This window comes from Mus musculus, chromosome 11 (genome assembly GCF_000001635.26).
Source record: "Mus musculus strain C57BL/6J chromosome 11, GRCm38.p6 C57BL/6J".
Classification (NCBI taxonomy): Eukaryota; Metazoa; Chordata; class Mammalia; order Rodentia; family Muridae; genus Mus; species Mus musculus.
Genome location: NC_000077.6, coordinates 96083436 through 96097997, shown reverse-complemented (window position 1 = coordinate 96097997; position 14562 = coordinate 96083436). Strand labels below are relative to the sequence as shown.

The window sequence follows — 14562 nt, the reverse complement described above, 5'->3', positions numbered from 1 at the left end:
TATGGACTATCTAAGTGGGTCTTAAATACACACACCAAACAGGAGGTGGCAATATGATCCAGGAAACAATGACACAAGTCAAGGGTGCTGCGTCAGTCACTGTTCCATTGCTATGGCCAGACACACCATGCATTTAGTTAGGGGCTTGCTTACAAGAGGACCAGTCAGTGATCATCAGGGCAGAGCAGGCTGGCAGGCAGAGAGAAGATGTGGGGTGGGTGACTTCCAGCCTGCAGGTGGACTGGGGAGAGCCTGTATGGTGGGGTGACCTGCACCCTGGGGAAATTTCTCCTCACAGAAGAAGTTGCTATACCAGTTTGATCAGTGCAAACAGCAGATACATTTCGCTGGGTCGGTATTTTGCATCCGGCCTCAGGGTCTCATGGTGTGCGTCTGTTCCCTGGAATATCCTGTGGTTCTAAACTACTACATGCAAGTTCCCAGGGCTTCTAGCTGACAAAATTGCTTCCTAGCCTTCTTACACTCTCCAGCTTCTGCCCGTGCCAACTCTTTCTCTAAAATTACAACTGTCTGCACCCTCCATTTAGACATTCCTTCTAAGGCTCCGGAGCAGGGAGGGACCTGGTGAGTATGTTGGCTTCTGCTCAATTGAGTGACCACGTAGTCTTCAACCCTAGTCTCTTGTCCTCCCTATCTGTGCCCACATAGCTCAGGATGGTCTTGAACTCACTAGGTAGCCAAAGGTGGCCTCCTGCTTCTCCCTCCCCAAAAAGAGGCATTCAGGCTCATACCGCCAGGCTTGGCTTGTGCCTTCTAATTCCTCATCGCTGGTCACTTAAATGCGCTGCATGTTGAACATTAATCATAATCGAGTTCTATAAATGAGGAGGCCGAGGCTTAGGGAGAGGCCGGGCTGTGAGGGGCGGGGGCTTCAGCACCATCTAGGGAAAGGGTGGACCCAGTTGTGGAAGAATGGGAGAAGTGAATGTGGAGCCTAAGGATAACTTCCTTCCACTCAACCAGTAAAGTTCCTAGTCCAGGAAATTCCCTGCAAGTGGCAGCTGCTCTTCCCTGTTCCTGAAGATAAAGAACAACTTCACCAGAATCTCTCGCATCTCACACCAAGCCCTAAACTCATGCTCAAACTCAACTCTTTCTTTGCCTGTGGTCTGACCTTTCCAGCTTACTTAAAACAGTTTACTTTAGGGCTGGAAATATACCCCAGCTGCTAGAGACTATAACTTACCTCCAAACATCAAGATTTTCTTTTCTTTTTATTTATGTGTATGTGTGTCAGGGGTGCATATACAAATGCAAGCACACTTGGAAGCCAGCATCTGGAGTTACAGGCAGTGTGAGCCACCTATCATAGATGCTGAGAACCAAGCCAAGCCCATCTGGAAAACAAGTATTCAAACCTCTGAGCTGGATCTGTCTCTCCAGCCCTGTCCAGCGCGCCTTTGGACGAGGGTGTAGCTTCATAAAGAGATCCTGGAAAGGTCAGAGCTCAGCTCCTTCGCAATACCTGGGAGGCCTCACTGCATCTCATGCAGAACTGCAGCGCTCCCCCGACCCCCATTCTGTCCTGGGTGGTTTTATAGTTCTTTCTGCTCCCCTTTAACCAAAAAGTTAAGTAGCGTGGAGACAGGGATTGGCTAGTGTTAGGTCTGAAGGCACCTTTAAAATAGAAATTCACTAGTCTATGAGTATAAGAATAAGTAGAAGACAGCTTGAAAATTTGTCCCTTTTTATCTTTTTTTTTTTTTTGGTTTGTTTGTTTGTTTTTTAAAGACAGGGTTTCTCTGTGTGGCCCTGGCTGTCCTGGAACTCACTTTGTAGACCAGGCTGGCTTCGAACTCAGAAATCCGCCTGCCTCTGCCTCCTGAGTGCTGGGATTAAAGGCGTGCACCACCACGCCCAGCAATTTGTCCCTTTTTTAAAAAATAAAAAATAGGGGGCCTAGCAAACACAGAAGTGGATGATCACAGTCAGCTATTGGATGGACCACAGGGCCCCCAATGGAGGAGCTAGAGAAAGTACCCAAGGAGCTAAAGGGAACTGCAACCCTATAGGTGGAACAACAATATGAACTACCAGTACCCCGGAGCTCTTGTCTCTAGCTGCATATGTTTCAAAAGATGGCCTAGTCGACCATCACTGCAAAGAGAGGCCCATTGGACTTGCAAACTTTATATGCCCCAGTACAGGGGAACGCCAGGGCCAAAAAGGGGGAGTGGGTGGGTAGGGGATTGGGGGGGTGGGTATGGGGGACCTTTGGGATAGCATTGAAAATGTAAACGAGGAAAATACCTAATTAAAAATAAATAAATAAATAAAATAAAAATAAAAAATAAAAAATGTAGCAGTGTCTTGACCTTCCCAGCCACTGGTTCTTAGCCAGGTTTGGTTTTGTATGTGTTTCCAGAAAGGTTTACAGGAATTGCAGACTGGCTTTGTACGCACTCTGTAGCCAAGAATAACCTTGAACTAACCCCTATTGGCTCTGGATAACAGGATACACAGTGTGCCACTCTGCCCAGTTTCTGTGTGACTACTGTTTCTTTTCTTTTGTGCTCTTTTCTTGGAGGAAGGGCAGGGTCTATACTGAGGTCCTCTTGCTTCTGTGCCACCATCACCCCAGTACTAAGATTGCAAGTGTGCACCTCACACCAGCCTCTAGCATGCGTCTTATAAGCATCCAGTAAATGCAACTGGGCAGGCCACTTAGAAAGAGGGTGTTGGGGGCTGGAGAGATGGCTCAGTGGTTGGGAGCACTGGCTGTTCCTCTAGAGGACCAGGGTTCGATTCCCAGCACCCACATGGCAGCTCACAACTGTCTATAACTCTGGATCCAGGGGACGTGCATACTATGCATAAAATAAACCTTTAAAAAAAGAAAGAAAGAGGATATTATGCTGAGCTGGGAGCTCTGGCTTTGAAGTCAGATAGCCCTGAATCCTGACTCCCATTTCTTCATTTACTTAGTCTGTCTGCACTTAAGTGTCCTTCTCTGGAAGGAGAAGCCATATTGATTCTGAGGGTTACCAAGAAGACAAAGCAAAAAATAATACCGGCAAAGGGTTTGACACAAGGGCAGATCCACAGTGGCCATCTTAGGACCCTCATGGGAATGCCAGTCATTTCTCATGTAAAGTAGAGGTGGTGATGCCCAGTGGGTGCTGAAAGGCTTGAAGGACAGGCCATGTATTTTTCTCTCCCCTATTCAGTCTGATTCTGCTCTTTTTAAGTGTGTGTGTGTGTGTGTGTGTGTGTGTGTGTGTGGTGAACCCAGATCTTGCCAATTGGCTACTCTAGCAAGCTGATTTGATCCAGGGATCCCCATCTGTACTTTTTTGTTTTGTTTTGTTTTGTTTTTCGAGACAGGGTTTCTCTGTGTAGCCCTGGCTGTCCTGGAGCTCACTCTGTAGACCAGGCTGGCCTCGAACTCAGAAATTCACCTGCCTCTGCCTCCCGAGTGCTGGGATTAAAGGCATGCGCCACCACGCCCGGCTTCCATCTGTACTTCTAAGCACTAGGATTAGAGGTGGACTCCAGAATCCATCTGGCATTTCCATGGATGCAGGAATCCAGAGTCCAGTCCTTGTGCTTTTATGGGAAGCGTGGTACCCACTGAGCCGACTCCAGGGACTCTTCACCTGATGTTTTGAGAAACGTTTTCTCACTGAGACCAACCAGTTCACTGATCAGCTGGGTTTCTCTGTGTAGCCCTGGCTGGCCTGGAACTCACTTTGTAGACCAGGCTGGCCTGGAACTCAGAAATCCACCTACCTCTGCCTCCCAAGTGCTGGGATTAAAGGCGTGGGCCACCACCGCCCAGCGGCTTGACACTTCTAAATAAGTAAGACACACTCACATCCCATGTGCAATGTAGCTTAAACACAAGCTTCACACACATTGAATTTTAGCTGACTGGATAATGTAGTAGAGTTATTTGTTTAATCTTTGTTTAATTCTATAATGTGACTTTTTTCCCTCTCTTTCTTTCTTTCTTTCTTTCTTTCTTTCTTTCTTTCTTTTCATTTTTTAAAAAAAGATTTATTTATTTATTATATGTAAGTACATTGTAGCTGTCTTCAGACACACCAGAAGAGGGAGTCAGATCTCGTTACGAATGGTTGTGAGCCACCATGTGGTTACTGGGATTTGAACTCTGGACCTTCAGAAGAGCAGTCGGGTGCTCTAACCCACTGAGCCATCTCACCAGCCCCTTTCTTTTTATTTTGAAATCAATAACTTTTTCCAGGTTTCAATCATGGTCCCCAAACCTAAAACTATGAAGTCAAGGAGTAGGTCTTGCCATTGCTAAGGTAGCTGGGTTAGATTCTATTCCCAGAATTTGCTAACCCCCAAACCCAAGTGGACTGTACCCACCCCACTGACGTGTCCATTCATCTGCCCACCCATCCACCCACCAATTCATGCAACCATCCATCCATCCAGAGGGACTATAGTAGGAAAGGCAAGCACGGTATGAGGCTGCCCTCTAGAGGTTGCTCCAGGAAGGTACAAGTGGGGAAGTTGAGATCCTCCTGCATGCCTCGGTTACTTGTTTTGTATTTGTTTGTTTTTAAGATTTATTTATTTTATGTAAGTACACTGTCAACATCTTCACATCAGACACACCAGAAGAGGGCATCAGATCCCATTACACATGGTTGTGAGCCACCATGTGGTTGCTGGGAACTGTACTCAGGACCTCTGCAAGAGCTGTCAGTGCACATGAGGTCTAAGACACTTAAATAGGCACTTCGGTACAGTTCATTGCTATGGCTGCTGGGCTGCACCAGGGAAAACCAAATGTCTCAGGTATCCGGAGTAGGCATCTCAGGGCTATTAGCGCTCAATCTAGGCCTCAAAGGGTGTCTGTGACATTTCCAGGCTGCAGAGAAAAGCTATTCTGGGTGAGAGGAACACCTCTACAGAATGTCAGACTTGCAAGGGCCTGTGAGGATAGACATACCTAGTAGTTCACAGCAAGACACACCTAGCAGGGAAGGGAGGGCCATGTAATGAGGAAATCCACCCAACAGAACTTCTGTTGTGCCCAAGGATAAAGTCAGAGTGCTGATTACAAAGCGGCAGGATCTTAATCCTTAGAGTGAGGGCATGAATTTGTTCATTCAGTTGGTATTTGCTGAGTGAGCATCTCGCCTGTGCCAGAGGCTATTTTAAGCACGCTGTGTACAACAGGCAACAAACCTACCCTTGAGCAGCTTAAAAAGTAAGCATGCTCAAAAGAACAAATGGCAAACACTACATGGAATCGTATTTGTTTGTTGTATAGATGGCCATGCTAGAAGCTGCAGGCAGCTCTCTGAGTGAAAGAATAATGCAGACCAGAAGGAGGGACCATTGTTGAATGAAAAATAAAAGAAAGAAAAAGGAAAGGGGGGCTGGTGAGATGGCTCAGCGGTTAAGAGCACCGACTGCTCTTCCAAAGGTTCTGAGTTCAAATCCCAGCAACCACATGGTAGCTCACAACCATCTGTAACGAAATCTGATGCTCTCTTCTGGAGTGTCTGAAGACAGCTACAGTGTACTTACATATAATAAATAAATAAATATTTTTTAAAAAAGAAAAAGGAAAGGAATGGACATGACTGCTCCTAGAAGTGATGGAGGAGTTTATAGATACATGGGAGAGCATAGCTAGAGGCAGGCACATCTGGGAGAGTCCAGACTCTCATGATGCTAAACCATGTGAAAAGAGGAGGAGGGAGGGAGCAAAACCAAGTACAACAGCCAGAAGTACAAAAGGAGCAAAAGAAGGTAGACAACCAAAATGTCTGGATTGTGTAGGGAAGAGCCTGTGGGGGAGGGGCTCTTCCCTGGGCTAGTAAGTTCAGAGGGCAGAGTATGTCAGCCCTACCCTCTAACAGGTAAGCACTGAGGGATGCTGGGAGAACCTGGAGGCCCAGGTCCACATTGATCTATTAAACAGGTGCCTCCACCACTTGTCCTGGGTTGGAATCTGAACAGTCACCATGCCTATGGCTCTTTGCTGAGTGCTGAATGGGGTTAATTAAAAAACAAATGGGGGCTGGAGAGATGGCTCAGCGGTTAAGAGCACTGACTGCTCTTCCAGAGGTTCTGAGTTCAATTCCCAGCAACCACATGGCGGCTCACAACCATCTGTAATGAGATCCAATGCCCTCTTCCGGTGTGTCTGAGGACAGCTACAGTGTACTTATGTATAATAAATAAATAAATAAATAAATAAATAAATAAATAAATAAAATCTTTAACAAACAAAAAAAAAAAACCAGAAAGAGGCTCAGTAGCTCTCTGGCTGCTTTTCCAGAGGACCCTGTTTGACTCCCAGCAATCACCTGGCAGCTCTAACCACTGTTGCTCAAGTCCCAGGGTCCCAGGGAACCCAATGCTCTTTCATGGCCTCCTCAGACACCAGACATGCATGTAATGCATACACTTTATGTAGGCAAAACTTCCCATACACATACTGTAATAAAAATACACATAAAGTCTGTTGAAGTGGTACAGGCCTTTAATCCCATAGTTTAGGAGGCAGAGACAGGTGGATCTCTGAAAATCGAGACAAGTCTGCTCTACAAGTTCCAGGACAGCCAGGGTTACGCAGAGAAACCTTATCTAAAAAAAAAAAAAAGTTATACATAAAAACAAGTTACACACACACACACACACACACACACACACAGAGTGTGTTAGTTGATGTCTACACCACACCTATACCTGATTCCCTCAGAGGCCAGAAGAGGGCATCAGATACCCTGCAATTGGAATTTCAGATCTAGTGAGCCACAGTGTGGGTGCTGGATCCTCTGGAAGAGCAGTCACTGCTCTTAACCATGGAGCCATCTCTCCAGCTCCTTCTGTAGGCTTAGATTTTTCAAAACCTACTTTAATTATGGCTCTTTAATGCTTTGACCTCCCTTCTAGCCCACCACCCACCAGAGGTAGGGGAAAGAAGGTTAATAGCAAATGGAGGTTTAGAAATTATTGTTTTCTTTTTCTTTTTCCAGAGCTGAGGACTGAACCCAGGGCCTTGTGCTTGCTAGGCAAGCACTCTACCACTGAACTAAACCCCCAACCCCTAGAAATTATTCTTTAAGGTGATTCCAATCTTCCTTGCTAGCAGTCCAGTCCACTAGCAAAACACCAACCATGAATCAACAGTGGCAGCTTGATCGGGAAGAAACTTCAAGGCTCCACCAATAGGCACGAGTCCACAGAAGCAGCAAGAAGCAGCTGGAACCCAACCAGAGGTTGTTTGGTGCATTTCTCTCTATGAAGTCACGACAAGCAAAGATCAGGGAAGAGAGAGAGCAAGGTGAACCGATGCAAGAGCATTGCCAGTGGAGACCAGCCTTAGTGAAGCCCAACCAAGACCAGCAAAGAGTTGCAGGGCAAACCAATGCAAGAGCACTGTCCACTGTGTTGGGTTATATATATATATATATATATATATATATATACATTAAAGATTTATTTATTATTATATCTAAGTACACTGTAGCTGTCTTCAGACACACCAGAAGAGGGTGTCAGACCTTATTAAGGATGGTTGTGAACCACCATGTGGTTACTGGGATTTGAACTCATGACCTTTGGAAGAGCAGTCAGTGCTCTTACCCGCTGAGCCATCTCTCCAGCCCCTATATTTTATGCACTTTCCAAACATCACATATCCTTTCAAGCATCAACTCCAGCAAACACATCACATGTTCTCTCCTCAGGCAACTTCCGGAAAAACACCACCACATGTCAGTTCTCAGCAAACCATCCTCTCACGTGTCTGCTTCAGCAAAGCATCTTCTCAGGAGAGAGTTTGCAGAAAAATATCAAAGGACACACCTGAGTCTCCAAGGAAACCTGGAATTCCCACTTTACCCTCCTTTTTGCGATAAGGTCTCTAGCCCAAGCTCAAAAATAGCCCTGGATAACCTTGAACCTTCTGCTTCTACAGATCCACTGAATTCCTGGTGTGGCGAGTCACCACACACAGAACTTGAGGTGCTGAGTATTGAATCTAGGGTTTCATGCATACTAGGTAAGCATTCTATCAACTAAACTACATTCCCAGCCAAAACTAGCTTACCTTTTACAATAAGTAAATAAAAGCAGCGTAAGAAGATTAGGGACAATAGAGGTTGGACGGCTGCCATATTAAATGGAGACAAGCTTTCGAGCAAGAGCTAAAGAAAACTATTGAGTGAGTCTCATGGCTGTAAGGCAGCAGTTCTCAACCTGTGAGTCTCAATTCCTTTGGTGTTCGAATGACCCTTCCATGGGGGTCACATATTAGATATCCTCCATATCAGATACTTATATTACAATTTGTAATGGTAGCAAAATTACAGTTCTGGAATAGCAATGAAATGTCATGAGTGGGGTCATCATAACAGGAGACACTGTGTCAAGAGGTTGCAGCATTAGGATAGTTGAGAACCACTGTTGTAAAGGGTAAGGGACTCGGAGCCAGAGCAAAGCATCCTGGGAAAGAAATGTTAGTAGACAATGGGGTGGGGTAAGAAATCTATCTATCTATCTATCTATCTATCTATCTATCTATCTATCTATCTATCCATCTATCGATCTATCCATCCATCCATCCACCCACCCACCCACTCATCTATCTATCTATCTATCTATCTATCTATCTATCTATCTATCTATCTATCTATCTATCTGGTTTTTCTAGACAGGATTTCTCTGTGCAATCCTGGCTGTCCTAGAATTCACTCTGTAGACCAGGCTGGCCTTGAACTCCAAGATTCTCCTGCCTCTCCCTCTGGAGTGCTGGGCTGAAAGGTGTGTACCACCACATACCTAAGAACTTTGATGTTTGACCCTGACTAATGAGTACTTTAATAACAGTATTTCAGAATAGACTTGGTGGGGGCTGGAGAGATGGCTCAGTGATTAAAAGCACTGACTGCTCTTCCAGAGGTCCTGAGTTCAATTCCCAGTTACCACATGGTGGCTCACAACCATCTGTAATGGGATCTGATGCCCTCTTCTGCTGTGTCTGCAGACAGTGTACTCACATATATAAAATAAATAAATCTTTAAAAAAAAAAAAAAGACTGTGAAGCCAGGTAAAGTAGTACACACTGGTAATTTTACTTGAGTGGTGTCCACAGGAAGAGCAAGAGTTCAAAGTCAGCCTCATCTACATAACTAGTTCAAGGTTTTCATTTGAGTGGCCAGATGGCTCTGTGGATAAAGGTGCTCACTGCCGTCATGCCTGGCAGTGAGGTCAAGCCCAGGGACTCACCTGTGAAAGGGATAGATGGCTTTGGTAAGTTACTTTCCTTTTCTCTTCCTTCCTTCCTTCCTTCCTTCCTTCCTTCCTTCCTTTCTTTCTTTCTTCCTATGTTTACACTTTTTGCAAAAAAAAATTATTTCATATACATTAGTGTTTTGCCTGCATTTTTATTTCTATATGAGAGTGTGGAATCCCCTGGAGTTGAAATTACAGACAGTTCTGATGGCTGTGTCCATGGTGGGAATTGAACCTGGTCCTCTGGAAGAGCAGCTGGTTCTCCTAAATGAAGAGCCGTCTCTCCAGCCCCAACACGCAGGACGTAGAAGCAGGAGGATCTTTGTGAGTTCAAGTTCAGCCTGATCTACAAAGTGAGTTCCATGACAGACAAGGCTACACAGAGAATCCCTGTCTCAAAAAATAAATAGAGATGCGTAAGTGAACGATGAAGGACTTAATTAACAAATTAATTAATGCAAGTCTCAGGGCTGGAGAAATAGCTCATCAGTTAAGAGCACTGGCTCCTTTTCCAGAGGACTCTGGTTTGATTCCCAGCACCCACATTGTGACTCACTAAATCTGTAAATCCAGGGTATCAGGTGCCCTCTTCTGGCCGCGGTGGGTATTATACACATGTGGTGGACAGACATCCATGCAGGCAAAACACCCATACATATAACAGTAAATGATGAACCATGTGATTCTTCTGCCTCTACCTCCCAAGGGCAAAGATAATAGTGTGTGCGATCACACCTGGCTGTTCTTTCTGATTACGATGTCTCATTGTGTTGGGTAAGCTAGCCATGGATTCTTAGACTGGTAATCCTCCTGTCTTTGAAGCTATGACTAGCAGTGTGTAACACCATATGACATCAGTACCCCACTACAGAAATAGAACTAGGTAGATAATCAACAAGGCAGTAGAAAGCTTGAACAACACTACCCATAAGGACCCAATAGAAGCCAGGGGTGGTGGTGCATAGCTTTGATTCCCTTACTTTGGAGACGGAGGCAAGAGGATCTCTCAAAGTTTGAGGCCAGCCTGGTCTACAGGACAAACTTTAGGCCAGCCAGAGCTGTCTCAAACAAATAAGCAAAATAAGACCCAATAGATATGCTGGGTGTGGTGGCGCACGCCTTTAATCCCAGCACTCCGGAGGCAGAGGCAGGCAGATTTCTGAGTTCGAGGCCATCCTGGTCTACAAAGTGAGTTCCAGGACAGCCAGGGCTACACAGAGAAACCCTGTCTTGAAAAAACAAAAACAAAAAACAAAAACAAACAAACAAACAAAAATTCAATAGATACTTGATGATGATGGTTACAATTGATTGTCAACTCCAGAGAACCGGGAATCACTTAGGGGACAAACCCCTAGGCATGTTTGTGAGAGAGATTCCAGATTAGGTTTCTAGGTAGGAAGACCCACCTTAAATGTTAGCAGTACTATTCACTAGAAGGGATCCCAGACTGAGCAAAAAGAAGAAAGGGGCCATCAGCAATTTTACCCCTGCTGCTTGACCTGATACAATGTGACCAGCCACCTGCAGCTGCTATCTTGATGCCCGTCTCTGTTGTGATTGGCAGTCACCACAAACTGTGAGCCAAAATTAACTTGTCTTTCCTCCAGTTGTTTTTGTTTGGTATTCTGTGTCGGCAGTGAGGAAAATCACTAATACACTTAGAGAACAAACCAGCAGCTAACAGCACAGCTTAGGCTCTCAGTCACAAAGGGATCAATTCGGAGATGTATTGGGCCAGAAAACAAGCTTCACTAACCTTAGAAGAATCAAAATAATACAGATTGTCAGCTCTGAATGAAATAGTAATCTAAGTGTAGTGATGCACACCTGTAACCCCAGAACTGGGAAGGATGAGGCAGGGGATTGCTGTGAGTTCAAGACCAGCCTGGGATATAGCGTGAGTCCCAGCTCAGGATACAGAATGAGACCCTGCCTCAAACCTCTCTCCAATAGAGAGAGAGCACTGCTGCATTGAACACCCACAGATAAACAGCTATGTTCCATCCTTACAGAGCACGGGGTAGGGCTAACCACACGTGACCATGATCCACACTGAAGAACGAATGGTTCCTAAGACAAAAGAAGAGGCTGCCCGGAAGTGAAACAAAAGCAGCACGGGAATCCACGTAAACTCAGCGTAAGCTTAGCCGTAAACTTAGCGTAAGCTCAGCGTCTCCCACACCTGTAATGCCGTGCATGGCAAAAGGAGCCCCCCAGCTCAAGATCAGCCAACCCGTAGTACACAGTGAGGCCCTGTCTCAAATGACACAGGAAGGGCTTGGTGGAGAGAGTGGCTTCTTTAATCCCAGCACTCAGAAGACAGAGGCAGGCGGATCTCCGAGTTCGAGGCCAGTCTTGGTCTACACAGTGAATTCCCGGGTAGTCAGGGCAATACAGAGAAACCCTGTTTTGAGAAAAACAAACAAACAAAAATATACAGGAAGAAAGGACAGAGAAGAAGATGAATAAATAACTTTATCTTAAATTAAAAAACAAAGATAGGAAGGAAGGAAAGGAGAGATTGGAAGGCTGCCTCATCCCTTCTACCCCATGAGGAGTCAATAATGTGGTAGCTTGAACGAAAATGGTCCCCATAGACTCCTAAATATGAATGTTTGGTCCCTAGTTGATGGAACTATTTTGGAAGGATTAGGGAGTGTGACCTTTCATCCCTGGGTGGCGTTAGGGATAAGTTTTAATGTTTCAAATGCCTACACCAGGCCAGTCTTTTTGTTCTCTGCCTGATGCCTCTGGATCAGATGGAAACTCTCAGCTACTGCTCCAGGACCAAGCCTGCCTAACACCATGCTCCCCTCCATGCCAGCTTCGGACTGACCCTCTGAAACTGTAAGCGAGGCCCCCAATTAAATGCTTTTCTGATAGGTTGTCTTGGTCTTGGTATCTCTTCACAGCAATAGAACAGTGACTAAGACCAGAAAAGAGAGATTGGCTTGAATTTAGAGAGTGATGGCTGAGCCTACAGGCACCTTGATGTTAGACTTCCCAGCTTCCAGAGCTGTGAGGATAAATTAATTCCTTTCTTTCTTTCTTCCTCTCTCTTTTGATTTGGTTTGTGTTTTTTCAAGTCATGGTTTCTCTGTATAACATCCCTGGTTGTCCTGAAACCCACTTTGTAGAGCAGGCTGGCCTCAAACTCGAAGAGATCCGCCTTGTCTCTAACTGCCAAGCGCTGGGCTTAAAGGCATGCACCACCATGCCTGGTGAGAATAAGTTTCTTATAGCAGCTTGAACAGACTAAAAGAATACACAGAGGGCTAGTGAGCCCAGAGGGTAAAGGAATGTGTTGCTGAGCCGGCCATCCATCCCTGGAAGTTCAAGACCAGCCTTGGCTACAGAGTGAGAAGAAAAGAACTAACCTCGATCACCACACTCACCCATAGCACTCAGGAGGCAGAGGCAAGTGGATTTCTGTGAGTTCAAAGCCAAGGCCAGTCTTAGGGGCTGAGGAAGAGGGGGGTTAAAGCACATACTTTCCAAGCGACCTTATCTGTCGTGGATGGATTCCAAGACCCCGGTAGATGCCTGAAACCCATAATCAGGAACTTTAGTAGCTGAATCTGGAACTGATAACTTAAGCTATTAAGTAACTGACTTGTTGCTAGCTTGTACTGATGGACAAGCCAGACAAGGGAAAGATCACCGCCAGGGCCGGCAAGGGGCGTGGCAGCACATCTCATCCCGCAACCCAGACGGCTGTGCAGACTTTAAACCAACCCTTTCCATCTGCCACTCCCTCTCCTGCCCTCAGGTTCTCTTTCTGGAGATGGCAGGTTCTCATGTAGCTCAGCTTTGAACCCAAGAGGTAGTCAAGGAGCTTTAACTCCTGATCCCCCTGCCTCTGTACCACAATGACAGGTTCACAGGTGTTGGTCATGATGTTGTTTACACGGTTCTGGAGCCTGAAACGCAAAGCTTCAGGGGTGCTAAGAAGAGGGCATCCGATTCCCTGGGGCTGGGGTTGCAGACGGTCGTGAGCAGCCATCTTAAAGCCTGTATAGGAGGCCAGAGTTTTGACCTTTCGGATTCATTTTCATTTTGTTTCCCACAGGATGCTGTTCTGAAGCCCAGGCTACCCTAAACTTCATGTCACTCTTCCTACCTCAGCTTCCTGAGTACTGGGATTACAGGCATGAGTCAGCACACCCACCTACAGCAATTTTAAATATCTTTAATACAAGTATAATCACACTTGTATAAACATTATTCAGCCTTACTATACAATAAGGAATTTACTATTAGGAGGGATGAGGAGTTGGTTCATCGGTTGAGAGCACATGTTGGTCTTTGTACTGGTTAGTTTTGTGTGTCAAGTTGACACAAAGCTCGAGTTATCACAGAGAAAGGAGCCTCTCTTGAGGATATGCCTCCATGAGATCCAGCTGCAAGGCATTTTCTCAGTTAGTGATCAAGGGTGGGAGGGCCCATTGTGGGTGGTGCCATCTCTGAACTGGTAGTCTTGGGTTCTGTAAGAAAGCAAGCTGAGCAAGCCAGGGGAGCAAGCTAGTAAGGAACATCCCTCCATGGCCTCTGCATCAGCTCCTGCTTCCTGACCTGCTTGAGTTCCAGTCCTGACTACCTCTGGTGATAAACAGCAATGTGGAAGTGTAAGCTGAAAAACCCTCTCCTCCTCAACTTGCTTCTTGGTCTAGATGGTTTGTGCAGGAACACAAACCCTGACTAGGACAGTCTTGCAGAGGAACTGGGTTTGATTCCTAGCTCCCACATGGTAACTCACAACTATCTTTAACTTCAGTTTCAGGGAACCAAGGCCCTTTTCTAACCTTGCAGCCACCAGCTACATGCACATGGTGCACAGAAGTACACACAGGCAAAACGCTCATACATATATAGTAATACAATAAACACACCTTTAATCGATTTTCAGCCTTTTGGCTAATATCAAGTGTACTATTTGTTCTTATCCGTTCAATATCTGATACGTCCTCTATCCAAGGACAATATATTAAATGGATTTTTGGAAGTTGGAATAGGAGTTTTCTCCATCCATCCATGCATTGATCTGGTATTGCAGTACCTCTGGGAACGGTGCACCCTCCCCCCTTCAGGGACTTACAAAATAAAAAATAAAAAAATAAACACATCTTTAAAAAATAAATTTAAGAAATTAATTAACTATTAGGAATTTGGGCTGTTCACAACCACCTGTAATTCCAACTCTAAGGGATTCCACACCCTCTCTGGTGGCTTCCGTGGGTACCCGCACACATGTGGTATTCATTTAAACACACACACACACATACACACACAAATGTGCATGTGCGAGTGCACATAAA

The 14562-nt window shown here is 45.5% G+C and overlaps 1 non-coding gene across 1 annotated transcript; it reads left to right on the top strand.

The window, feature by feature from the left end:
• Positions 1 to 14141: 14141 nt before the first annotated feature.
• Gm22423 lies at positions 14142 to 14325 on the top strand. The gene has a single exon (XR_003949962.1). It is a non-coding gene; the product is annotated as a U2 spliceosomal RNA (small nuclear RNA).
• The last annotated feature ends 237 nt before the right edge of the window (positions 14326 to 14562 follow it).